The 25,633-nt window shown below is 43.7% G+C and overlaps 1 non-coding gene and 1 pseudogene across 1 annotated transcript; both read left to right on the forward strand.

Moving 5' to 3' along the window:
* The first annotated feature begins 19,390 nt into the window (after nt 1-19,390).
* LOC134483702 (U6 spliceosomal RNA) lies at nt 19,391-19,497 on the forward strand. Its single transcript, XR_010060586.1, has one exon. It is a non-coding gene; the product is annotated as a U6 spliceosomal RNA (small nuclear RNA).
* Nucleotides 19,498-24,322: 4,825 nt separating this feature from the next.
* LOC134483457 (DNA-directed RNA polymerase II subunit GRINL1A-like) lies at nt 24,323-25,117 on the forward strand (annotated as a pseudogene).
* Nucleotides 25,118-25,633: the final 516 nt, after the last annotated feature.

The following is a 25,633-nucleotide window of genomic DNA, read 5'->3' on the forward strand; positions in this document are numbered from 1 at the left end:
GTTAACCAGTCTTGAGTTCAACAAATTAGCATTAAAATACAAGCAGCATTAGGCCAATACACTACAGGGGTTTTTGTTTGTTTGGTTGGTTGGTTTGGTTTAATTTTCATTTACCTTTTTACTTGTTATTTTATTATTGGCAATTTTTTATTAATCGGTTATTTTATTTATTTACATTTCAACTGTTGTCCTGCTTTCCACACGCCCCTCATCAAACCTTACATCCCATTTCTGCTCAGCTTTGCCTATGTGACAGTGCTCCTGCACCCACACATATCCATCCCCACCTCACACCTCTAGGATCTGCCTTTGGTGGGGCTACAGGACTCACCTAGAACCATAGAGCATCCTTGCATACACTTTGGCTGGCAGTTTAGCCCCTGGGAGCTTGGGGATTAGGGAAAGAGGATCTGGTCAGATATTAAAGCCAATGATTGCTGCTTTCTCTTCTTTTTCTGGTTATAGGTGAAATTTTGTTTGTGTGCTTATCTTTTTTTAAATTATTGAGAGAAGATTAATTTCTTGGTTTTTCTTGGGTATAGTTTAGTTCACTGTCTTGGAGTTTTCCTCCTATTAGCCTCTGTTGTGCTTTCTTAGAGAAAAGAATTGTTTAAATTTGGTTTTGTCATGAAATATCCTGGTTCCTCCTTTTATGGTGATTGAGGATTATGCTGGATATAGGAGCCTGTGTCTGCGTTACATCTGCCCAAGATTTTCTGACTTTTAGAATCTCTGTTGAGAAGTCTGCTGTAATTCAGATACGTCTGAAATTATTTGTTACTAGATATTTATACCTTACCCCTTTTAATGTTCTTTCTTGATCTGTGCATTTAGCGTTTTAATTATTATGTGAATGGAGGAATTTTTCTGGTACAATTAGTTTGATGTTCTGTAGGCTTGTTGTACCTTTATGGCCTTTTCTTTCTTTACCTTATGGAAGTTTGCTGCTATGATTTGTTGAAGGTGTTTACTGGATCTATGAACTAGAAATCTTAATTCTCTTCTCTATCTATTATCCTTAGGTTTCAACATTTAATTGTGTCCTGAAATTCATGGATGTTTTGGATTCAATAAACCATACATGTTTATCTGAGATGGGTGTTTTGTGCTTTGTGGGATGACCTCCTTGACCCCAGGCTGCATGAAAAATCTCAGCTGACAATGGGGACATAAATTATAAGTATGTGTAGCAAGACCCAGGCCTCTTCTAGGTTCTTAGATATTAACTGAGAACCTCAAATACAGTAGTAATGTGATAGTGTGGTGTGAATCTAGTTACTATTCTCTATTTTGATATAGATGACTCTTTTTGTGTCATGGTCAGCTTATAATGACTAGAAGACCTAAGCTTGAGAATAACCAAAGACTACATTGCTTCTCTAGCAGCTGAGCTTTTAAAAGTCCTGGTGTGACAGCAACTGTTGGTGGACATTCTGGATTATTCCTTCTGTACTTTAACTCTCTCTCTCACTTCCACCATCAGTAAGTTAGTTCAATTCCATAAATTGGAAATCCATCACCTGGAAGAAATACTTTTTTTTTAAAGACTTATTTGTTTATTTATTTATTTATTTATTTATTTATTTATTTATTTATTTATTATATACAAGTACACCGTGACTGTCTTCAGACACACCAGAAGAGGGCATCATATCTCATTACAGATGGTTGTGAGCCACCATGTGGTTGCTGGGATTTGAACTCAGGACCTCTGGAAGAGCTGTCAGTGCTCTTAACCACTAAGCCATCTCTTTAGCCCAAGAAATACTTTCTGAATATGATCTGAGATTGGCCATGGAAAAAGGGTAGCTTGAACTGTCCCACCTAGGTTCTGGGCCTGCACAGGCCTGCTCTCCAAAAGAAACCTGTGTTCACAGCTGTAGGCTGGCTAAGAAAGATTTCACGAGACGTGATACACAGCCCTCGGACTTCTGCTCCAGTCATCTGCACAATTTTTCCCGGACGATATCCTCATACCTCCAGCAGGCGGGTGATGAAGCTGTCCACTCTCAGCTCCCCTTCAGCCATCTTGTGGCCACCAGACTCTCCTCCCTGCAGCAGGAACAAGGGCTTCTCCATGGTGGCTGCAGCAGCAGTGGTGGTTTGGCATTCTCACCTAGGAGGCCCTATGCCTTTCTACCCCAGTTCCAACTCACCTCAGGCCCGGGCCTTCCCCCCATCCACTTCCCACGGAGCAGGGAGAGCAGCACCCACTAGAAATAAAAGGGAAGCCCTTGGTCCTGCCAAGAGTGAACCCCCAGTGAAGGGGCTTGTTGGGGGGGAGGGTGGTAATGGGAGGAGGGTGGGGAGGGGAACACCCATATAAAAGGAGAGGGGGAGGGTTTAGGGGGATGTTTGCATGGAAACCCTGAAAGGTAATAACAATTGAAGTGTAAATAAAAAATACCCAATTTAATAAAGATGGAGAAAAAAATAGAAAGAAAAGGCACACATTTAAAACAGAAGAATATGGACCCTAATTTTAAACCACAGCTCTGTCAATTAACTATACCTTTAAGGAAGCTCAGAAAAGCAGGCCAAACAATTAATATTTTCTCGGTTTAAGTAAATAATAATGTCCGCTTCTTGCTATTGTGGAGGGAATTAAATAGATAATATGTAATCATGGAAGTTTTGAAGTTCCATCCATTTTTCTGTTCATTAAATCAATCTTACTCATTTCATTGATCAAATATGTATGTTTTCCGTTTCATAGTTATATGTATAATAAAACCAGTATAAAAACCTTCAGAATATTCAGTTATTATAGATATTTGTCATTTCTTACAGAGGGCAACTATGATTGACTACACCCAATTCTATAAAAAACAAAACTCAGGAAACCTGGCCGTTGGCAGCAATGAATCAAGAAATATCTAGTTTGGTGGGGCATGAATTCTGCCAAGCAATGAACTCAGATAGGTGGGGTTGTGAGGAAGATGTATAGTTGAATATCCCAATAGATTCACGTTGTATCATCTTGATTTAATCTAAGGACAAAGAAGTGCAGTATCTCTGATGGCTTTCTTCTAACCCCTTGAAAGGTTCACTGGGGATTGACCATAGAACTTCATTCTTCTTGCTGGGGCAGCAACACTCAGGGAAGCTTGAGATTGCCATAGGCACAGTATTAGGCTAGAAATGCTGAGTAGGTGATACTAAGTTGTTCAGATGGTGATACCCTTTTCATTTGTTCTTAACGTGGACCTAAGGAAAGACAGATCGAGGTCCTTAGAATACAAAGATCATTTCCAGTTTTTTTCTACCTTTCCTGAATGAAAGACTGGTTGGCAGAGAATGGTAAAAATTCAAGAATTGGTAGATGATGCTTTGAATGAAGGGTGGGTTTCTGTGCTGGTTTTAGACAGGTTCTCAATTACCCCATCTTGCTCTCTACGTTGCTTGTCCGGTTCACTTTGAGCTCAAATAAAGCTGCTTCTACTTTCCAACAGGTCGTCTTACAAAGGGGCCTCCAAGGACTGTGAGGACAGCATTAGCCAATGACAGCTGAGGTGTGTAACCCACAACTATAGCTTTATCTGAAAGACCCTCAGACAGAGGAGACTCTCTCTCCAGTCCTGAGGACAATCACCACCCCATGAACACACAGGACTCAGTCTTGATGTAAAAACAAGAGGTTTACTTTGGGATACCAATGTACTGGGGCTCGACATGGTCCTCACACAGGAGGGATGTGAGGAGCCTCGAACAACAGAAATATACAGCTTAAATAGTCAGTTAAGATTACACAGTTTCCTTAGCTCAGCTATTTCGGTGCCAAGGATAACTAGGCAGATCTTTCTCGTCCTGGAATTCCTGGGATAAGGCCGTAACCACATCAATGCAGCTATTTCAGTACGAAGGACGTCTGACTTGATATATGTTTTCTTATCCTGGGGTTTCCAGGACAAGGACCAAGGATATCTGTCTTGGCAGGTGTTTCTCTTCTGGAGTTCCCAGGACAAGGCTATAGCTATGTCAGCCTATACCACAGCTGCATTCAGTACCAAGGACATCTCACTTCTATAGTGGTCAGTCAGCTTCCCAGAGATGTTTCCTGTCTTGTAATTGCCCTGCAGTAAATATGTTCTATACCCTCTGTTCTTATGGTCAGGCACCTTCCTAGAGAGTGGGTGGGAATGTGCTTTCTGTACTTTCTGTTCTATTGTCTAATGTGTAGTGGCTAAGCGAGGGCCAGCTTAAAAGATTCTCATTCGTAAGAAATGGCTGTACTGATATGAAACGGGGATCTTTCATATCCACTTTCTTCCAAGTCTACCAGCCATCTCAGATTGTTGGTGTAATATGCCTGACAATCAAGGACACAGAAAAATAACTTGATACACAGCAAGAACATGGCAATCATATCCTGTGTCGTTATGTATGTTCTGGATGAGGTTGGTTAAAGTGACAATATTGCACAAAGCTTTATATATGACCCATCAAATTAAGGGTCACTAGGCACTGTCATAGCTAAAATGGCCTGGTCAGAAGTGACCACTGGATCACTCTTCTGTAACTTCACATGAAAGGCTTGTGCTTTTTGTGTTTTTTTATTTTTCTGTTTTTTCTTATTTATTTATTTATTTATTTATTTATTTATTTATTTATGTATTGTTTTATATGTTGTCAGGAAGATAGTTCAAGTCATGGATCTGCCCCCAAAATCTGAGCTTTGCTACTAATACTGTAAACAGTATTAGTGTATGCATTCAATAAAATAACTTGGTTTTTTTTTTTAAGTAGGATAGACGCATTTGTGTTTTGTGGGGTGATCCATGAAACAGGAGTGAAGATGCTTGTTTCTTACTCTGTCCACTGAGTTATGTCTCTAGGCTTGTCCTACTCCTTTGGCTGCACCCCCCCCCCACACACCTCTGCTGACTATTTTATTTTTCAGATGAAATCATATGTTATAGGTTAGAGAGGCCTGTAAGCAATCCTGCTTTGGTAACTTAGGTGCAGAGAGGAGAGCCCCACACTCAGCCTGAGGGTGCATTCACTGGTGGATCCAATATTTCAGTTTCCTCTGCTAACAGATCACCACATTGTTGCCAAGACCATAATGAGTGCAATTCTTTCTCCTAAGGAATCCAGTGGCAACTGTCAAATGTTAAGCACAAAGCTTCAGGTTGTACCTATAACACACACCCACATCGCAACCTACCTGACAGGCTATTTCTGGGTGTGATTTCATGCACCTACACATCATGAGACAGGAGACCTCTTTGGCTACTTATAGGAACTGGTGTGATTTCTCAGTAATCTTTAATGGGTAATATTGCTGACTGAGGAGAATTGAGGTAGGATGAAACATTTCTGTGCAGGGATTGGGGAGGAAGCACTCATTTAGATACATAGCAATGACTTAGGTTTTTCCAATCAAGCCTAGAGCCAAATTTGGCTTTGCAAGCATGTGGTGCTCAGTGGCTATGCCACAGGGAAGTCTCCTGAAAAGGGCACATCAGCTTTTGCTCAGTACAGGGAGAACATTAGCAAGGAGGCAAAGTCTGTTCTCCGTGACATCAGCAGTCCCTTCGTGGACATTCTATTGTCTCCTAGAGAGACCTTGGAATCCCTGTGATGTCACCAGTATCGTTGTGACAACCAATTCCCTACTTTTTCTCTTAGTGTCCAAAGGATATATCCACAGGCATGTTTGCCCATCTTCTCAGGCGCTTTGGGAGAGTTGATGTTGATAGAGAAGAGTCTAGAGTGAAGCAAACAAAACCTAAAGGTAATGATGGACACAGGACATGGGGAATGTGGAGTAAGTTCTGGGGAGTGTATGTTGAGCTTCCTGTCAGGGGTGAGTGTGGGGGCCTTCAGCTGGCCTTTATAGCAATGGGCCACAACCACTGGAACATCTCCACAAATATTGAATTCCATGATTATCACAATTCCTGAAAGTCAAGGTTTTCACATCATTAGTTTCTCCATAACCACATGGAGGATATGGCAATGCCTATGCTATTATTGGGTGAACTTCTAGTCTTTACTTTTACAGTGCATTCGGTATGTTAAATTGATATAATAACACCATCAGGAGGCATGGAGGGTATAACTTTTCTGAATTAAACAGGGCATCAATGTACTTCAATTTCATTGCTTCTTTAAATTCAGTGACTATCTGACAGTAGTAAGAGGGAGAGAACTGTGCTCCTGGCATGACCTTATATTCTTAGAACTCCTCTGACTACCTCTGGCTGACGGGGCCAATCTTACCTTCATATATTAGAGGTTCTGTGTAGCAGATATTTTTCTAAAGTAGCCAAACTATATGGAGCAGGTAAAGAAAGAGCCTGTAACCTATTGGCACTTCTGGGGCATTTGTCATTTCAGTAGGGGTAATTAATAAGTCTGTTGACCATGTCCTCCCCCTACATGACTTTTTAATGCAAAGTTATTGGACTAGAGTAACAGTGTAGGATATCTGAGTATCCCTGATCAATCAAGTCATTTTGGATGCTGAATTGATGATCTGACTTCTGAAACCAGAGGGGTAAGGGTCCTGAAACCAGGTTGTAGCCTGCGTACCTGATAATAATCCTGGAGAAGGCATCTCTCTGGTACTTGTAAGCCTGTGTGGGCGGGCATGGGGAACACCTGGCTGCTTACATCTCTTGGTCTCTATATAGTAGTGGGGGGAACTGTGATCCACTTAGGATGCCTCTTACACATAGACCAAACTCCTGGCAGTGACACTGGCTTCCAAGCATGTTCTCATGTTTGGACCTCACTGTGGTCTGTGTATGCTCTATGCATTTGCCCCATGCAGGTTCACTTATGTTCTTCTACCTACAGAGGCCTGCAGACAGACGGCATCCCCGAAAATGTCCTAAACAAGGTGCAGGCCAACGAGGAAGAGGAGAGGCTGAATAGAGAACTAGAGCTAACTACCAAGGAGAGAAATGAGCTGACAGATCGCCTCCTTTATGTGACAGGTGGATCCATGAGCAAGAGGTATTCATTGCTCCAAACAAACGACCTTGTTCTAAACCTCATCTCCCATAGAGAGGAGATTCAGAACCTGACCCTAACTGAGGAGTGAGATTGAGAATGGACTCTCTGATTCCGCCTGTTGAAAATCTGAACTTGTGATGTGAGTGAAGATTTCAGGGATAAAGTCACTAGAGCATGAGTTCCCAGTGTACAATTGGAAAGCCCTTGACAGGTGGTAGCTTTGCAAGGTTCTAGGTGCTGTGAGTTTGTGGAGAGTGTTTGTACTTGCTAGGAAGGTGACTGAACGCTATCATCTCCTGGCAGCAGCCTTAGGTGACAGGTCCCACAGTGTTCATATCAATGCTTAAGTAGAAGGCCTGAGGCTCAGGCCTGTTCCTTCTTGTCTGTGTGCCTTACACTCTGAGACAGTAATGGTGCATGCATTTCTACTGATTCTCATTGTGCTCTTTCCATATTTGTCTCTCTTTCTCATTCTCTGAGTCTGTTTACTTTTCTTTTTTTTTTCTTTTTTTTTTTTTGGTTCTTTTTTTCGGAGCTGGAGACCTTACTTTTCTTTTCTTGTGGGTGTGCCCTAGTTTGTGTGTCTGTGTGTGCACAGCTTTGCATGCATATGCACAACCTTTATATGTTTCTCTATCCCTCCACCTTTGGAATTTAGGGGTCTGTTTTTTGACCTCAGGATTTATCTTTATATTAGTTTCATGGAGGTGTAAGTGCTTTATTTTGGAAGCCCCACTTTCAACAGCACAGTTCTTTGCCTGTGTAGTCACATTTGTCTATATATTGGTATGCCTTGGGCAGATTATAAGTTTGTGGCAATATCTGGTCTCATCTCCAGAATTATGTGTACTGTCTGCCTCTAGAATATTAGTTATTCGGCTTGTAGAATTCCACTTGTCAAAACAGGAAAAATGAAATCAGAGGATTCTGGGTGTGTGTGTGTGTGTGTGTGTGTGTGTGTGTGTGTGTGTGTGTGTGTTTGGGTAATCTCTGTGGCCTAGGCTCTTGACAGCTTAACAGGTTTGAATGCAGATCCAGCCCTCCTGATTGAAAAAAGTGAGCCAGGGGACCCTTTATCTGGGTGCTTAGTTTCTGTTGTCCTGGGCACACAATTCCAAGTTTCTGAAGCTGAAGAAGATCCAAATATGTAGAATTCAGAAAGTGTCCTTCCAGGGTTGGGGTAGTACAGGACACAGCCTGAGTTCCTATAATCCTAAACCTCGATGTTCATTGGGTTCTATCTTCCTGGGGCCAGCCCCTACTTCAGGCCAAATCCATTTTATGAAAACTTGAAGATAAAGGAGAAAGAGGTCATGTCATTACTGCACAACTTAGACACAAAGAACATTGAACATCGTGAGAAATTTCAGGAGCTCAAGAAGGAGATTAACTTCTATCGGTAAGTACTGGTCAGTAGGGCCCATCACTTGTGGAATATCCATTGCTGCCTCACTTTGTTCTGGACTGGAGAGCCTGTAGCTCTGGGTCCATGTCTTCTGCTGTTTAAATATCACTGTGCCGTGGGTCTTTTGGACTCAGTTTCAGTTCCATAAGAGACTGTCATTTATCACCACAGTGTCTATGCATCTTTAGAAGGCTTGGATAGAACTACAATGATTCAGGCATCAGAGTGTTATTAGGCCAACCTGTGGCTCTGGGGTCATACCAGGTTTAACAAAGCTCAATGTGTGGACCACATGGTTTGCATGACCTCCCTTGGTTCTACTGTCCTCTTGTGGTTATTTGCCGCCTACTAATTGATGTTGCCCCGATGCATTGGGCTCTCATGGGTAGTTGTAGATCCCTTGTTCTTTTGGACAGACATGGACTCTTATTGGTGCTTGGGTCACAGAAACAATTTATTCTTCCCTGGATTGGCCGTTTGCTGTTTGTGCAGCAGCCTTACATGTATGGAGATGTATTCTATGAAGTCTTTATGGGTATCTGGGTCCTGGTGGACTTTGTGGGATTTGGCAGTTGGAATGGGAGGAAGAGGCTTCAGGATCTTACTATGCATAGTGTGTTTCCAGCAACCTGCAAGGCGGCTCCTGATGGACCAGGCATGTATGAAGAAGAAGTTGGTCACATTGAAGCAGGAGAGCAAGTAGTTACAGCGATATTTGTTTGAGTTGAACCCGAATGCTGAAGACGAACAGGAGAAGACCAGCAACCTCCAGACCCAGCAAAATGTGGTAGGAACAAGCAGCTGAGTCAGATTAACAATGTCTGATACCATTTGCCTATTGGATACATCTTTGCTTCCCCTATCATCTTTCTAATCTCCCCACACCCAGTCAGTCACCCACCTCATGTGATAGAGTTATTCATTGCTCTGTCTATGCACAAGTATTCTGGGATGTTAACCACTCTTCAGAAACTGAATTATGGGCAATTATACTTCTCTGCCCTTTTTGTAACTGCAGTCCAGAAATGGTGACAGAGGAAAAACATATCACATGACTGCATCTCCCTATCACAGTTTGGATGCTATGAAGAGTTTTGAACGAGTTCTTGGTCGTGTGACAAAGGTCATACAGGGGTCATGTGATGGTTGGAAGCACCTTGTAGGGATAAGAACCAAGTGCAAATGGCAAATGAGTCCTGGTCATTGGCTTTGATCTGGGTATCATGTGGCCTTCTCCTTTCTTCCTGCACCCCAGTTAGGTCTCTTCTCCTTTCCCCGTTCTTGGTTTTCACTGGTAGAAGTTTGAGGAGCAGCTTGTTATCCCACAGTACTGTGAGGGTTGTTGGTGACTTTCCCCAGGCTGCAGAGATATCAGCAATGATTTCAGTGAAAAGATCAGTGCTGTCTCTCCAATGCAGCTGAAGGGACAGAAAGCAGCAACTTGACAGCTGGTATGCGTGTCCCCAACAAATCAGTGTCTTAATAGCTGCCTTCTCCTCCCAGGTCTCAGGAACTGCAGGAGACATGGAATAGGACAGATCCCAGGAAGACAGCCCCCTGAAGAGTGAGTTTCTCTGTCAGGAGTTCCCTGCTGACGACAATCCTCAACAGTCAAAGACTTTTTTGGGGAGAATATTCTTCTTCTCAGTTAATTTCCTCATTGTATAGAGACCCTAAATTTATGTATCCGTATGCCAGCCTGTCTCATTGAGGTCTTTCTCCTCTCTCATACCGACAACACCATTTGAGAGACATCTGAGGGGACTGCCTTGACATCTCGTGTCCTAGAGGAGAAACAGCACTACAACTGTGTTTCTAAATGTTCATTAAGAAAATGCTGTTAAGAAATGTTTTTGGTTATGATTTTCATTGAAGTTTTCTTTTTGTTATATCATAGTTATATATTCTTGTTACTGTTTTTCATTTTTTATACCATTTTAGTTGTTCATTTTATGCCTGTTTTTGTAAATTGTATTCCTTATGAATAAAAATTGATTTGTAACTCTTGACTCTTAAGACCATCTTATTCAAGGGTCCTTTCCCCTCCTGTAGACTTAGAACTGACAGCTGGATATGGATCTTTGCATGGTCCAGGCAGCATGAGTAAATAGGGAATTTAAAGCCACCAAGGTGTACACAGGGTGATAGTGACTTTTGTGTGGATAATGTGACTTTTTTTATGGACACACACTTTATGATGTAATCACTGACATTCTGTATCCATGCTGTCATGTGTTCTGCTCATCCTAATCTATATCAGTCTACAACACACATTCCTTATTGACTGTGTGCACCAGATATTGAGTAACACACACACATGCCTGTAGAGCTGCAGAAAAAATGACAACTTTCACAAAGGAATATAGAATAATCCTAATCGAGAACCATGTGCCTCGGTTTTTCTTATAATACAGCATTAGTATTAAACCACAAAGATAATGACCATCAACGTCATTTTGGGAAATAGGTTTTTATAGGTGCTGTTTCACTTGATCATTCATATGCTGTGTTTTTTATTGTTGCTGATTATATTTATTTTTATCATGTAACTCAATGGATCTTTTTTTTTCAAATGTATGTCTGGGCCACTCCTGAGTGCATTTCCCTCATGATCCAAAAGAGGGAATAGCATTCCCCATTGTAGATGATTGTTAGGGTCCATGTGGTTCTTCTGAGAGAGCAGCAGATGCTCTAACCTGTGAGCCATCACCACAGCTCCTGTAGGTAGCTTTTGTACTTTGTGCTATACTAGATGGACGCCGTCATCTCCCATTAAGGAGAGAGATCTCAGGAGATTTGTATGTACAGTTGGTTGAGCGGTGCCTGCTCAATGTGGTAGCCTGCTAGGCATCCACACCAGGCTCTGGTGCCTCCACTGCTCATTGTGCATTCAGGATCACCCTCCAGCATCACTCAGTTTCAATTCCAAACAGATCTTTCACTTACTATCGATGATTATATACATTAAGCACATCTGATAAAATACAGAAGAGACTAGCCTCCTTCTACAGGCCAAATTGGCATAATGAATTCTTTTGATAGAAAGCAAGATAATTATCTTAATCTATGCAGCTTAGGGAGGTCCTCAAGAGCATCCATAGTGAATGCAGACTGCAGCTCTGACCACATGTTTCTTTTGCAGAGCAGGTCTGTGCAAGCCCAGAACTTAGGTGGGATAGTTCATGTTTCACCTTTTACATGGAAATCTGTGATCGTATTGAGAAAGTATATTTTCCACGTGACTCATTTACAATTTATGGAATTAAACTGACTTACTGAGAGTGGAGGTGACTCAGAGAGATAAAGTGAAGAAGAATAATCCAGTATGTCTGCAAACAGATGCTGTCTCATTAGGGCTTTTCAATGCTCAGCAGCTGGAGAAGCAAGGGAGAGACATTGGTGACTCTCAAGCTTAGGTCCTCTAGTCATTATAAGCTGAGCATGACACAAAAAGGGTCACAGTTATCACACTAGAATCTAGTAACTAGATTTAACCAACCTATCACATTAATGCTATGTTTGGTGGTAGTTTTTGCTCTCTTAGGACCAGGAAGAGGCTTGGGGTTTTCTAATCCTACTCATAATTTATTATCCTTCCCAACACTATGTGCTTTGTTCTGTAAATGCTAACAGCGCCATCCAATACCTAGGATATTTTCTACTGACATGTGTGACGTGAGACAAAACAGTCCCTGTCATCCCTCACCTGAATAAACTTCCTTAGAGGACAGTGTAGTGGGAGGGTCCTTCTTTCCTCTCCAAGATCGAGAAACATTTCCAGTCTTCAGACAAGTGTGTCAGCCATTGTCCAGTGACTGTCTTGAGATGTCCACATTGTCAGCTGAGTGAGGGCAGGGCAGGGCAGGGCAGGCCAGGGGATTGGGGCAGGGCAGGGCAGGGCATTGGGGCAGGGCAGGGGTTTGGGGCAGGGCACAGCAGGGCAGGGCAGGGCATTGGGGTGGGGCAGGGCGGGGCAGGGCAGGGCAGGGCAGGGGATTGGGGCAGAGTCCATGAGATGTCAGTAGGCAACAGGCCAGCTGGGGCTAATGTGGGTACAGGGCTTCTAGTGTTGGTGTGAGAGGAGGAAATTAGGAATGGTCAGATTCTGATGCAGCACATAGGCCGGAAGCAGCTTAGATCATCTCAGTGCCATATAGGGACATTGTAGAAACTGATGGGCAGTGTGGGGATGGTAGGATCCCATATAGTGCTCTCTGCAGGTGTCAGGAGAGCATACAGTGGCTCTGTCAGACTTATGACAATCAGGCAGGCACTGGGTGCAAGTGAGAATCATGGGACAAGCCCTGTGTGCAGCCTGGTTTGGGGACATTCCCAGGTGCCCCATGGACTGCAAATTAAAGGCAAAGGACACAGGGAAGCCAGCAATTCCCATGCACATGACATAAATACCTGTAGAACTTTCTAGAATTTCCATAGACTATCTGTTACTAGTCCTCATTATAGAAGGCACCAACATTCTGCCCTCTACTTCAACTTGGTGAGACAGCTATTCTATCTCCAGCAGGAAGGCCTCAGGGAAGACAGTAAGAACTCGCAGCTGACCCCTTTTACCATTGAAACAGGGTCTTCCTATGGAGCCCAGAGTGGCTGTAGGATCCTAATGCTCCTGCCTCACAGTGACTAGAATTCCAATCCACCCTCAAGAGCAGTTGATTCATCACTAGATCAGACTAAGGACATGTGAGGCCCCAGGGTGCTAGGATTACAAGGGTCCTAGTAAGTTTCTCCAGCCTAAATTACAACCTGAGTCAGTGCTGCTATTTGGGACACTGCCTGATGCCCAGTGACATCACACCTTGGAACTCATTGTCAAAAATAAGCTGTTATAGGAATGAAGTAGCCACACAATAAACATTGGTCTGGACACTCCTAGGTCAAGAATCCCCTGTTGGAAATGCATTGGATCGCAAAATTTTAAATTCTAGATCCTTCTGGGTTTTAGAAGATTTATAAATACAAAAAAAGAAAGATGGGCATAGTAATTTAAGCCTGTGATCCCAGTCATGGGAAACTGAGTCAGAGTGATGGAAGACTGTAAGTTCCAGGCCCACCTGTGTTTCAAGAAAAAAAAAAGGCATGGTGAAGATTCCACTCAAGTGGAAACCAAAAGGGTTTCACATGGGCCCTGCCATCCACTGGTCACTACATCCACTCTCATCACCACAGCCACAGGCAGACACTGGGGAACATTTCCCACTGTCTCTCTTTGGGATGCAATCCACCCCATGATTCTATGTGAGGAATCCCCCAAAGGTTGCATCATGTGAGGGACCTAGAAAGTTCCAGGATTGGGAGAATTTAGGAGTTTATAATTAAGGATGATCTACAGCTGTGGCAAAGCCTTTTCCCACCACATGGCAGCCCTAGGTTTGCCCCCAACAGTAAAAATAAAATCCCCCAAAATATTTCAAACAAAATGTCCTGAAGCCTGCGCCCTGACCAGTCTCTTCAAAAGTGCCAGGAACCTGGGTCCACATTTAGGACCCAGCACGACCTCTGTGACCCATGAGAAGGGATCTAATATGGGAATTAGTACAGTATGACTTATCCTTGTGGATACCTTTGGTGACAATAACCACCTGACCCCTGAAAACCCATCTACCTGGGGGGCTCAGCACTCATGTCACCTAAAAAGCCCAGATCCTAGGGCCAGCATGGGCAGGTGGTGAAGAAAGTTTGTCTCTCGTGAACATCAGTTGCCACTCCTGACTTGACTCTATCCTCAGGAGACAATGTCACCCCAGAAAGTGTGGGTGTCAATGGCTCTTCCCAGGCCAAGGCTGGAATACTGCTTAAGTTCCACAATGCACAGCAGTGCTCACTCTAGAGCTAAATGTTCTACAGCTGAAAGGGGTGGGTGCTCTGCTGACCACGCCCCTTCCCTGCAGTATTTAGTGTACTCAGAGTGGTGCTTCAGATGTGAGGGACTTCTTGAGGCTACTCCCATGGAGAATGGCAGATTCATCAGAACGGGGCACAGGGTGAGTTCAGAGCACAGCTGGGAGGAATTTAGGGATGCCAAGCCATGTCTAAGACCAGATCCTGGGCTGACAGGCAGTTGAGCTGGAGAACTGGCATCCAAAGTGTGACTGCCTGAATTCCTCTTAGACCAAAAGCCCTGGATCTGAGCTACTTTGGTGCGTGCTCCTAAGTGGGGTCCCAGACACAGCTCAGAATTGGGGCTGTGCATGGACTTTGGTGCTGGCAGCAGGTGGCTTAGCCATAAAGTTCTGAGCTTTCCCATCTGTGCCCACTCAAACTCCTCTGTTTCATTTTAGCTGTGTTTGGTATAGTTTTGAGACAGGGTATCTTGTAGCAGCCCAACTCGCTTTGAGCAACACTGTAACATAAAAATAACCTTGAATTCAAGATCCTCCGACCCCTCTGTCCCAAGTCCTGGAATTAAGACCTCCAGCTGTGACCATTTTACTGCAGCATAGGATCCATCTGTATTAGAGTGAGCTTTGGAAATACTGGAGCTCCGACTGTTCCTTAGAATTCAGGTTTCCTTAATTCTTAGTAGGAGTTTTGTGATGATGCTGATGAGAGAGTCAGGAGTTACACTGGGAGAGGTAACAGTCCTGGCAGCCCTGAGTGCACAGTGAAAGTCAAGACAGAAGCCTGCTGATTAGCACCTGAGTGAAAGTGGGAGGATTCAGAGTTCAAGAACAGACTCAGCTACATACCTAAGACCATATTGCAACATTTTTGTTTCATTTTTGGCTTGTTTTCTTTGAGACAAGGTGTTAATTTATAGCCCTGGCTGTCCTGGAACTCACAATGCCTCTACCTCCCAACGGATGGAATTAAAGGCATGCGCCAACATGCACTGCCGATAATTAATTTTTAATTAAACATGCTGGCACAATCCAGTAATCCCAGTGCTTAAGAGGCCGAGGCAGGCAGATATCTGGTTTCCTGACAAGTCTGATCTACAGAGAGCCTGTCAGAATAGCCAGGGCCAAACAGAGAAACCCTGTCTCAAAAAATAAACAACAAAATGAATTTGTTTTAAAGAAGAGAGGAACTATTTAACAGAATTAGAGTCAGAGAACCAAAAGGTAATGGGCAGTGCAGAGTCTAGCTTCTGAGATGAAAGTGGACACCAGGGGTTAGGGTGGGGATTCTCATCTTGTACTGGGACACAGAGGGTGGCTTCAGGGATGGAAGGCTCAGTCAGTCATTAGTCAGGATTCTCAATCAAGAGGGTGTTGTAAGATCCAAAATGTGTGAGCAGTGTTCTGCATGAGACTAGAAGAACCTGCCTACCTATACAAAACAGCCAATGAAGAGTAATCACAAGCATACATCTGGAGGTCCACAAGAGGTTAACGTCCACCTTAGTGTGGATTATACAGAGCACAGGTGGAGAGGAGTAGAAGAGCTGATGGTGGCTGAGGCAGGAGAGGAGTTCAGGTGTGAATTTGAGCCAGTAAAGGAGCTTGTAGGTCGGGCAGAGCAATGAGAGGTCTAACAGCATAGCTGTTGAGATCCTTCAGATTAATTTGTCTTAAGAGCCTCATGCCATAGCCAAGGACAGGAGTAGATCTGACTATTGGGTGGCTGGGCTCACATAGCCCAACAGGTTTGGCCTTGCATCTGTGAGATTCCAAGTCTCTCCCTTTAGACACAGCCATGGAGAAGGTGTAGCAGTGAAGGTGCAGATGGCTTTGCAATGCTTGGCTTATGGTGTTGAGTACTTCATGCTCCATAGAGCTAGGAAATGTCCTAGAAGCCAGGGAGGCTGAGCATGAGGAAGACAGGTCTCTGGGAGAGAGAAATGATAACCAAAGTCACTAAGAACTTCCTGAATCACAGTGTCTGTTAACCATATATTTTATTGACTTATTTTTATGGGCCTGAGTGTTTCACCTAATAAATGCTTGTGCACCATGTGGTATGTGTGGTGCCCGTGAAGTACAGACTGATTCCCTAGAATTGCAATTACAGGTTAATAGGAGCCACCATGTGGACACTGGGAACTGAACCTTGGTCTTCTGCTCTTAGCCACTAAACCAACCATCTCTTCAGCACCACCCCCCAATTGTATAGTCATTAAGATTTAACCATTTGGCCTTCAGTATTTGAATTAATACAGATGTGACAAGAGTTATAGTTAACATGGTGGTTCAGGTATAGACAGGCAGGCATCTCATTGTATACAAAATATGAATCCTTCCTTCTTTTCTTTCACTTCTTTCTTTCTTTCTTTCTTTCTTTCTTTCTTTCTTTCTTTCTTTCTTTCCTTCCTTCTTTCTTTCTTTCTTTCTTTCTTTCTTTCTTTCTTTCTTTCTTTCTCTTTTTGTTTTACTCTTGGAGACAGTGTTGTTTTTTGTGTAGCTGACCTGGAATTAGCTCTGTAGAGGAAGCTGCCTTGAATTCAGAAATCTGTCTGCCTCTGCCTCCCAAGTGTTAGGATCAAAGGCCTGTGCCACCACCACCACACATCCTTCTGTTTAAAGGAAAAATGTAGTCTTACAGGGCAGCATGAATTTAGCCCCGGTATAGACATTTTCCTAGGCCTCAGGAGCTGTAGAGTTCATGAAGGATTTGCTGCCTTCCCCTTTAGCCTGGCTAACTATGAGAGCTGCACACCCATGGGTGTTTGCTTCACAAGAGTCTGGAGGATGAGGGTCACAGGCTGAGGTAACTGTGTAGAGCAAAGGATGCTCGGTGAAGGTCAAGTGGGTAAAATGCTGAAATGCTGAGAGAAGAGGCCTATGGTAGGCGCCTCCTACACCTGAGACTTCCAACCCCGAAAAGCAGGGGGTAGAGAGTGAGGATGCAGAGTCCACACAGGTCAGGAAAAGGCCATGTTCCTGAAGCCTCCATGTGTGGTGGACAGGCTCTAGGGCACCATGAGGGAAATCAGGACCTTCTGGACTTTGTAGAATTACAGGGTTCCATGTTACCTCACATGCCCATGATTTGCCCCCTACTGCATGGAGAAGCCAACACCAGAAGCCTCCAGCTCCCAGCCCTGCTTTTGCCATGTAGGTTTATCCAGAAGAGCTTGGAAGTCCCTGGACCTGGAGTCTCAGGTGGTTGTGAGCCACCTGACCCGGGTGCTGGAGACTGAACTCAAGTCTTCTGCAAGAGCAGCAAAGACCCATGCGCTGCCTGGCCCAGCCAGGGCTGTGAAATGGTGTTTATTTTCATCTGAACAAGCCCAACAACAGTTTAGGTCCCTAGAAGCCACATAAACCTGGATGCAGTAGAGTCTGTCATCCAGCACTTCCCACAGGGAGATAGGAGCCTAAAGTGGACACTCTCTAGGATTAGAGGGAAGGGCTAGCCTAGCATACACAGCCATGGACGAGAGGTAGAAGGAGAGGATCTGTGCTCAGGTTGTCCCTGACCTTTACACAAGCACATGAGTACCTGTACTCACAGAACGCCATACAGACATACGTGAGTAAAGATATAAAACAAACAACATTGAAAATACAATATACTGGGGCTGGAGGGATGGCTCAGTGGTTAAGACCACTGACTGCTCTTCCAGAGGATCTGAGTTCAATTCCCAGCAACCACACTGTGTCATATAACCATTTCTAATCTCATCTTCTACCCTCTACTGTTGTGTCTGAAAACAGGGACAGTGTACTCACTCATATGGACAAAATAAATAGTTTTTGTTTTAATCCTTTTCTAAAAAAAGAAACCCATCTGTGACACATGATCATTGTGTGATTCCAAATGTGCCTAAGTCAGTACAGTCCTATTGCTACATGGTGCACCAGTTGTGTCAGCCTTGGTAGTAGAATGGCACAGTTGAAAAGATGCTGGTCACAGTGACCAGGCAGCCTAGAAAGCTCACCATGAGCAGAGAAGGCTGTGCTGTGTCCTAGTCCTCTACCCCACACTGCCACCTCATCCCTACGAATAGAGCAAAAAAGAACAGATGAGGAATCTTCCAGGTTTCTTTCCTCTTTGATTTCTTTATTAACCTAGCCCCTGTGCTACATGTAAACTTGTCACATCCTCTGTCCCATCCCTAAGCCCTCATACCTGTCAGATAAGACCGGAATCTTGCTTTGGGGGGAAGCTCTGGTCCCTCTCTGTCCTAAGAGGCTCTGAGCCATCACTGAAAGAGAGTCCTCTGAGGATTGAGGGAAGTCCATAGCCCGTGCTCTGACTTCCAGGAAGTTTTGAGGAAGGTGGTCCTCTTCTTGTGGTGCCTCTAGTAGGAGCAGCCCACACTTGGGCCCAGCTCCCACTATCAGGAAAAGGCAGGTGGCTCTGGTCTTTGCACAGCTCCAGCGGAATGAACAGTGCATCTCTCCTCTCTCTCTTGGAGGAAGTCTCAACCTCTGGTGCAGGTGCTGTTCCCAAGGCAAAGGAAAGGGAAGTGCAGAGTGAGGACTCCCAGGATCCTTTAAAACCTTGTCTGCATTGTCTTCATTAATTTATCTGTTTAATTTTTATTCCATGTGTATTGATCTCATTGTAGGGGTGTGCATTCCAAAGCATGAGTGTTGAAGGTAGAGGAAAAAGCATGGGAGTCACTTTATCCTACCGTGTGGGGTCCCAGGCTCTGAACCGGGTTGTTGAGCTTGGCTACAAAGATCTTTCATACTGAATTTCCTGCTGGCTCTGATTTCAGGGAGAGCGTCTCATAGAGCCCAGATTGGCCAGTAAACTACTGATCATCCTGCCTCAAGTATTGCCATCTAGTTCATGAAAGGGTTGAGTTATTGACACGAGGAACTGGGGATGGGCAGAGGTGCATGACTGAGGCTATCTCTGCTCAGTGGCATGCCTTTGGGGACTGATAGTTTTCATCACTGAGATGTCATTTGACTGCAGTGCTCCTCTGGAGAGAAGGAGTCTCTTTTGCCAGGGCATCAGGCTCTCCAGACAGGCCTGGAAGGTGGAGGTCTAGAGGCCAGGCCTGCATTCCTATTCAGAAGCTGCATTTACCACTCTGGACAGTGCTGTAGAACAGGGTCACATATCCAGTTCTACCCTGAGACCTGCTGATAAAGAATGTCTATCCTGGTGCTCGCTTCGGCAGCACATATAATAAAATTGGAACGATACAGAGAAGATTAGCATGGCCCCTGCGCAAGGATGACACGCAAATTCGTGAAGCGTTCCATATTTTTAGAAATAATTGACTCAACTGTCAAAGATAATGTAAAGTGGAAAAAGCTACTGGTCCAAAACATACAGGAAATCCAGGACTCAATGAGAAGATCAAACCTAAGGATAATAGGTATAGAAGAGAGTGAAGACTCCCAGCTCAAAGGACCAGTAAATATCTTCAACAAAATCATAGAAGAAAACTTCCCTAACCTAAAAAAAGAGACACCCATAGGGATACAAGAAGCCTACAGAACTCCAAATAGATTGGACCAGAAAAGAAACACCTCCCGTCACATAATAGTCAAAACACCAAACGCACAAAATAAAGAAATAATATTAAAAGCAGTAAGGGAAAAAGGTCAAGTAACATATAAAGGCAGACCTATCAGAATCACACCAGACTTCTCGCCGGAAACTATGAAAGGGTTCGGCGGTGTCTGTGGCAGGGGTCCTGCCGCTCCTGGGCCCTCCCCCACGGGAGCCCAGAGGCCTTATACAGTTTCCTCTTGGGCCAGGGATGTGGGCAGGGGTGAGCAGAGTTGGTGGTCTCTTCTGCTCTGCAGCCTCAGGAGTGCCCACCTGACCAGGTGGTTGGGTCTCTCTCTCACCGGGTCTGGGAGCAGAGAGCTGCTGCAGGCCGGGATCCGCGGGTGTGGGACTTCCGGTAAACACAGAACGTGCCCGGTTCTAGAGAAATTCTGCTTCCGTGTGTCCCAAGCCCACCAGGCAGCTTTCTTGCAGCAGAAAATTTGGTCTTACCTGTGGTCCCGAGACTCAGGTTCGCTCGTGGGGTGCTGCCCAGGGGCTCTCTGCAGCGGCAGCAACGAGGAAGACCTGTGCCGCCCCTCCGGGAGCTTCAGTGCACCAGGGTTCCAGATGGTCTTTGGCTTTTTCCTCTGGCGTCTGAGATGTGTGTGCAGGGAGCAGTCTCTTCTGGTTTCCCAGGCTTGTCTGCCTCTCTGAAGGTTTAGCTCTCCCTCCCAGGGGATTTGGGTGCAGAGCTGGAAAAAATTTCTTAAACAAAACACCAATGGCTTATGCTCTAAGATCAAGAATCGACAAATGGGATCTCATAAAACTGCAAAGCTCCTGTAAGGCAAAGGACACTGTGGCTAGGACAAAACGGCAACCAACAGATTGGGAAAAGATCTTTACCAATCCTACAACAGATAGAGGCCTTATATCCAAAATATACAAAGAACTCAAGAAGTTAGACCGCAGGGAAACAAATAACCCTATTAAAAAATGGGGTTCAGAGCTAAACAAAGAATTCACAGCTGAGGAATGCCGAATGGCTGAGAAACACCTAAAGAAATGTTCAACATCTTTAGTCATAAGGGAAATGCAAATCAAAACAACCCTGAGATTTCACCTCACACCAGTGAGAATGGCTAAGATCAAAAACTCAGGTGACAGCAGATGGTGGCGAGGATGTGGAGAAAGAGGAACACTCCTCCATTGTTGGTGGGATTGCAGACTGGTAAAACCATTCTGGAAATCAGTCTGGAGGTTCCTCAGAAAATTGGACATTGAACTGCCTGAGGATCCAGCTATACCTCTCTTGGGCATATACCCAAAAGATGCCTCAACATATAAAAGAGACACGTGCTCCACTATGTTCATCGCAGCCTTATTTATAATAGCCAGAAGCTGGAAAGAACCCAGATGCCCTTCAACAGAGGAATGGATACAGAAAATGTGGTACATCTACACAATGGAATATTACTCAGCTATCAAAAACAATGACTTTATGAAATTCGTAGGCAAATGGTTGGAACTGGAAAACATCATCCTGAGTGAGCTAACCCAATCACAGAAAGACATACATGGTATGCACTCATTGATAAATGGCTATTAGCCCAAATGCTTGAATTACCCTAGATGCCTAGAACAAATGAAACTCAAGACGGATGATCAAAATGTGAATGCTTCACTCCTTCTTTAAAAGGGGAACAAGAATACCCTTGGCAGGGAAGGGAGAGGCAAAGATTAAAACAGAGACTGAAGGAACACCCATTCAGAGCCTGCCCCACATGTGGCCCATACATATACAGCCATCCAATTAGACAAGATGGATGAAGCAAAGAAGTGCAGGCCAACAGGAGCCGGATGTAGATCGCTCCTGAGAGACACAGCCAGAATACAGCAAATACTGAGGCGAATGCCAGCAGCAAACCACTGAACTGAGAATAGGACCCCCGTTGAAGGAATCAGAGAAAGAACTGGAAGAGCTTGAAGGGGCTCGAGACCCCATATGTACAACAATGCCAAGCAACCAGAGCTTCCAGGGACTAAGCCACTACCTAAAGACTATACATGGACTGACCCTGGACTCTGACCCCATAGGTAGCAATGAATATCCTAGTAAGAGCACCAGTGGAAGGTGAAGCCCTGGGTCCTGCTAAGACTGAACCCCCAGTGAACTAGACTGTTGGGGGGAGGGCGGCAATGGGGGGAGGGTTGGGAGGGGAACACCCATAAAGAAGGGGAGGGGGGAGGGGGATGTTTGCCCGGAAACCAAAGAATTATTATTAAGTATTAAATAAATTTAAAAAAAAAGTTAACCAATTATAAAATGGAACCTTTCTAAAGACTGATCAGTTAATTTCATTTGAAAAACTGTTCTAAATAATAAAACAATAGTGACTTACATTAAATTGTTATTATACAAATTATATATTGTTACAAGCATTTGTTTTTAAAACATATTTATTAATTTGAGTAAACTAAGAATTTCTTTTCTCACCCCCTATCTGGAAATAAAAAGGCATTATAAGTCAAAAAAAAAAAAAAAAAGAAGAGGAGAGGGTTGGGGATTTAGCTCAGTGGTAGAGCACTTGCCTAGCAAGCGCAAGGCCCTGGGTTCGGTCCCCAGCTCCGAAAAAAAAGAAAAAAGAAAAAAAAAGAATGTCTATCCTGGGACAATGTCTATCATCGGTTCAAGGTGTAGCCCAACCAACTTATTATAAAGGATGATAGTGGTTGGTTGAAAAAGGCAGTAACTTTCTATGAACCATATATTAATTTTTATGTATACTAAAATTAACAATGGAAAGAACAGTGGTAGGAGAGGAAGCTAGAGGACAACTGCTGAAAATGCTTGCTTTTGAAAATGCTAATGAAGAGTACAGGAAAGCATTATTACCTAGAAAGGAGACTTGGGACATTAATGCTTATATGAAGGCATGTAAGTATATCTTCTCTGAAAATGGAAAGATGCATTTTTGGCACGTATTGATCCAGAGAGAGTTATTAAATTATACATTGAAATACTCTTGAATATCCTATAGGCACTTTAGCTCAAGATGAGTTGCCTTTAGAATGGATATATATTAAATTTAACTTTAACAAAACATTAACAACATATGAGGAACAAATTTCTTTAATTATTCAGCAAGGCATACAAAGACCTGTTACACTGTGGGGATATGATTGTGCTGCTTTTGTTTTCTCATTAAGCAAAAATAAAGTGGAATATTTAATGCAGACCTCTGAAGTTTTTCAATTAGCCATGATTCCTTACACTAGAAATACTGAATTTCATTTTCCCCATAGTAAATTCTGGGATTGCTTAAGAACACACAAAAAAAAAAATGTAATAAATACACTAATTTCTGTTGATCCATTACCATCTGCCGTTACTGTGTTTACAGATGGCTCTAAGACCAAAGATCTTAGACAGATGGCTTATTGGACCAAAGATAAATTTTGGGGGCAAGAATCTTCTTTTGGGTCACTACAACAAAATGAAGTATTAGCAGTAATTAATGTATTGCTGGATTTTACTCATGATGTAAAAATATTATAGCCGAGTCAGCTTATGTTGTAGGAGTAGTACAGAATATTGCAACTGCTGTTGTTTCTACATCTAAGCCTATATTAAATGTTATTCTCACATATTAAAGGACTATTGTTATTCTGAAACTCTAGAATATTTATTACACATATTAGATTACATTCAAGATTGCCAGCATCTTTAACACATGGCAATCATATGGTTGATCAATTAGTGGCATTTGCTACCCCAGAAGAAAACAGTCATAATCATGCCAATGCAGGATATTTGCATATTAAATATAAGGTTCCCTATTCTGAAGCCAAACAAATTATTGCTAATTGTCGTATTTGTAAGCCTTCACTTATAAAATGTATTCCATCTGAAATTAATCCCAGAAGAATGCAACCTAATACATCGTGGCAGATGGATGGAACCCATATTTCTGAGTTTGGTCGCCTTTCATATATACTTGTAAGCATAGATAATTTTTCAAAATTTGTATGGGCTACACCATTGCCAGGAGTACGCACTGCTCATGTTATACAGCATCTATTGGAAACCGCATTCTGCTGTTATGGGACCGCCTTCTAAAATTAAAACTGATTATGGACCAACATATATTTCTTATCAATTTAAACAATTTTGTCAGCTCTTCCGGGAAAATGGCGACTCCTGCACGTGCTCCAGAGTTGCCGCCGCCACGCAGCCTGCGACCGCCATGGGCCCTGCTGGGGAACCCTGCCTGCGGGGCCAGCCTCAGCCCATACACAATGTGCTCCCTGCCCCGCGGCTTCGAGCCCCCAGTTCCTGAGGACATGGGGCAGCAGAGTTTGGCAGAGCTGTGGGAGAGGTTGAGGCGCCAGGAGAGACTTTTGGGCAAAGAAAAATTCATTTGCAAATTGCCCGACAAAGGTAAAAAGATCTCAGACACCACTGCCAAACTGAAAGCTGCCATTTCAGAAAGTGAAGAGGTCAGAGGGAGAACTGAACTACTTCATCCTGTTAGTGTTGACTGTAAGCGAAGGCATAAAGCAACCACAAGAGTTGATACCGACATAGACAAGGCCCAGAATTCTGACCTGATGCTTGATACTTCATCATTAGTTCCTGAATGTTCGTCAGTAGACATTGAATCATCTAAAACAACCTCAGAAACTCAGGGACCTACACAGCTCACTCACAAAGGCAATGAAGAGACTTTGGAGACTGGCTGCACAGTGAGTACCAGCCCGTCTGTCCGCATCACAGTCCAGGCTCCCCCATCTGAAGTTAATGAACATCTCCCCCAGCATTCAAGTCAAGCGGAAGAGGTTTCCAGCAGCGTCGACAGTCTGTTTATCACTAAATGGCAAAAGATCACAACTGCAGACCAGACTGAACCCTCAGAAGAAAACACCAGCACTGAGAACTTTCCAGGACTGCAGAGTGAGACTCCTAAGAAGCCTCATTACATGACAGTGCTAGAAATGCGAGCTAGAAACCCAGTGCCCCCTCCTCATAAGTTTAAGACCAATGTGTTACCCACACAACAGAGTGACTCATAAAGTCATTGTCAGAGGGCTCAGTCTCCTGCTTCCTCAGAAGAGCAGCTATGCAGGGCTAGGCAGCATCTTGATGATGTCACAGCAGCTCGCCTTCTTTTGCTCCACCCCCAGCCTGCACAGCTGCTCTCCATAGAAGAGTTGCTGGCTCTGCAGAAAGAGCAGAAGCAGAATTATGAGAAGATGTGGGCAAAGCTCGCAGCACAGAAACTAGCCGAGAGACTGAATATTACAATACAGAGCTACAATCCAGAAGGGGAGTCTTCAGGGAGATACCGAGAAGTAAGGGATGAAGATGATGCCCAGTCCTTGGACGAATGATGAAAATGAGCGCTGGGAGATCCTGGGAGTTGACTGTTGAGCTTACATTGTCTCATCCAACTTCCTAACAAGTACCAAGACAGTGTCAGACTTTGTTGAGGGACAGCAGTTGAAGTTACACAAAGGTAGCTACAAAATAAGAACCCAGTTTGTTTTTCAGAAGATGATCTTCACATGCTTAAACAGTTCAATATTTGAACACTGTGTTTGGCCGTATTGTGTTACAGTTTTGCAGTATATTGTGCATTGGTCTGATATTTTAGTGTGAGTAGAACACACGTTTTCTTTAAGATATCTGCTTTTTCCTTCTTCGTATTCTTATCAGATAGTGCTGCTTACACCCCTTCTGGTGAAATAATTTGTTATTCCAGGCACCTAAAGTGAATTAGGAAGGCCTGGTTCTCTCACTCAAGAAATGAGGGGAGCAGTCTAAAGAATGGTACGCATGCTTGCATGGACAGGTTCCTGAGACGCTGGATGTGAAATGCTGCACACAACACTCAGGAACCACCACCA

The sequence above is a fragment of the Rattus norvegicus genome, chromosome 19 (assembly GCF_036323735.1).
Source record: "Rattus norvegicus strain BN/NHsdMcwi chromosome 19, GRCr8, whole genome shotgun sequence".
Taxonomy (NCBI): Eukaryota; Metazoa; Chordata; class Mammalia; order Rodentia; family Muridae; genus Rattus; species Rattus norvegicus.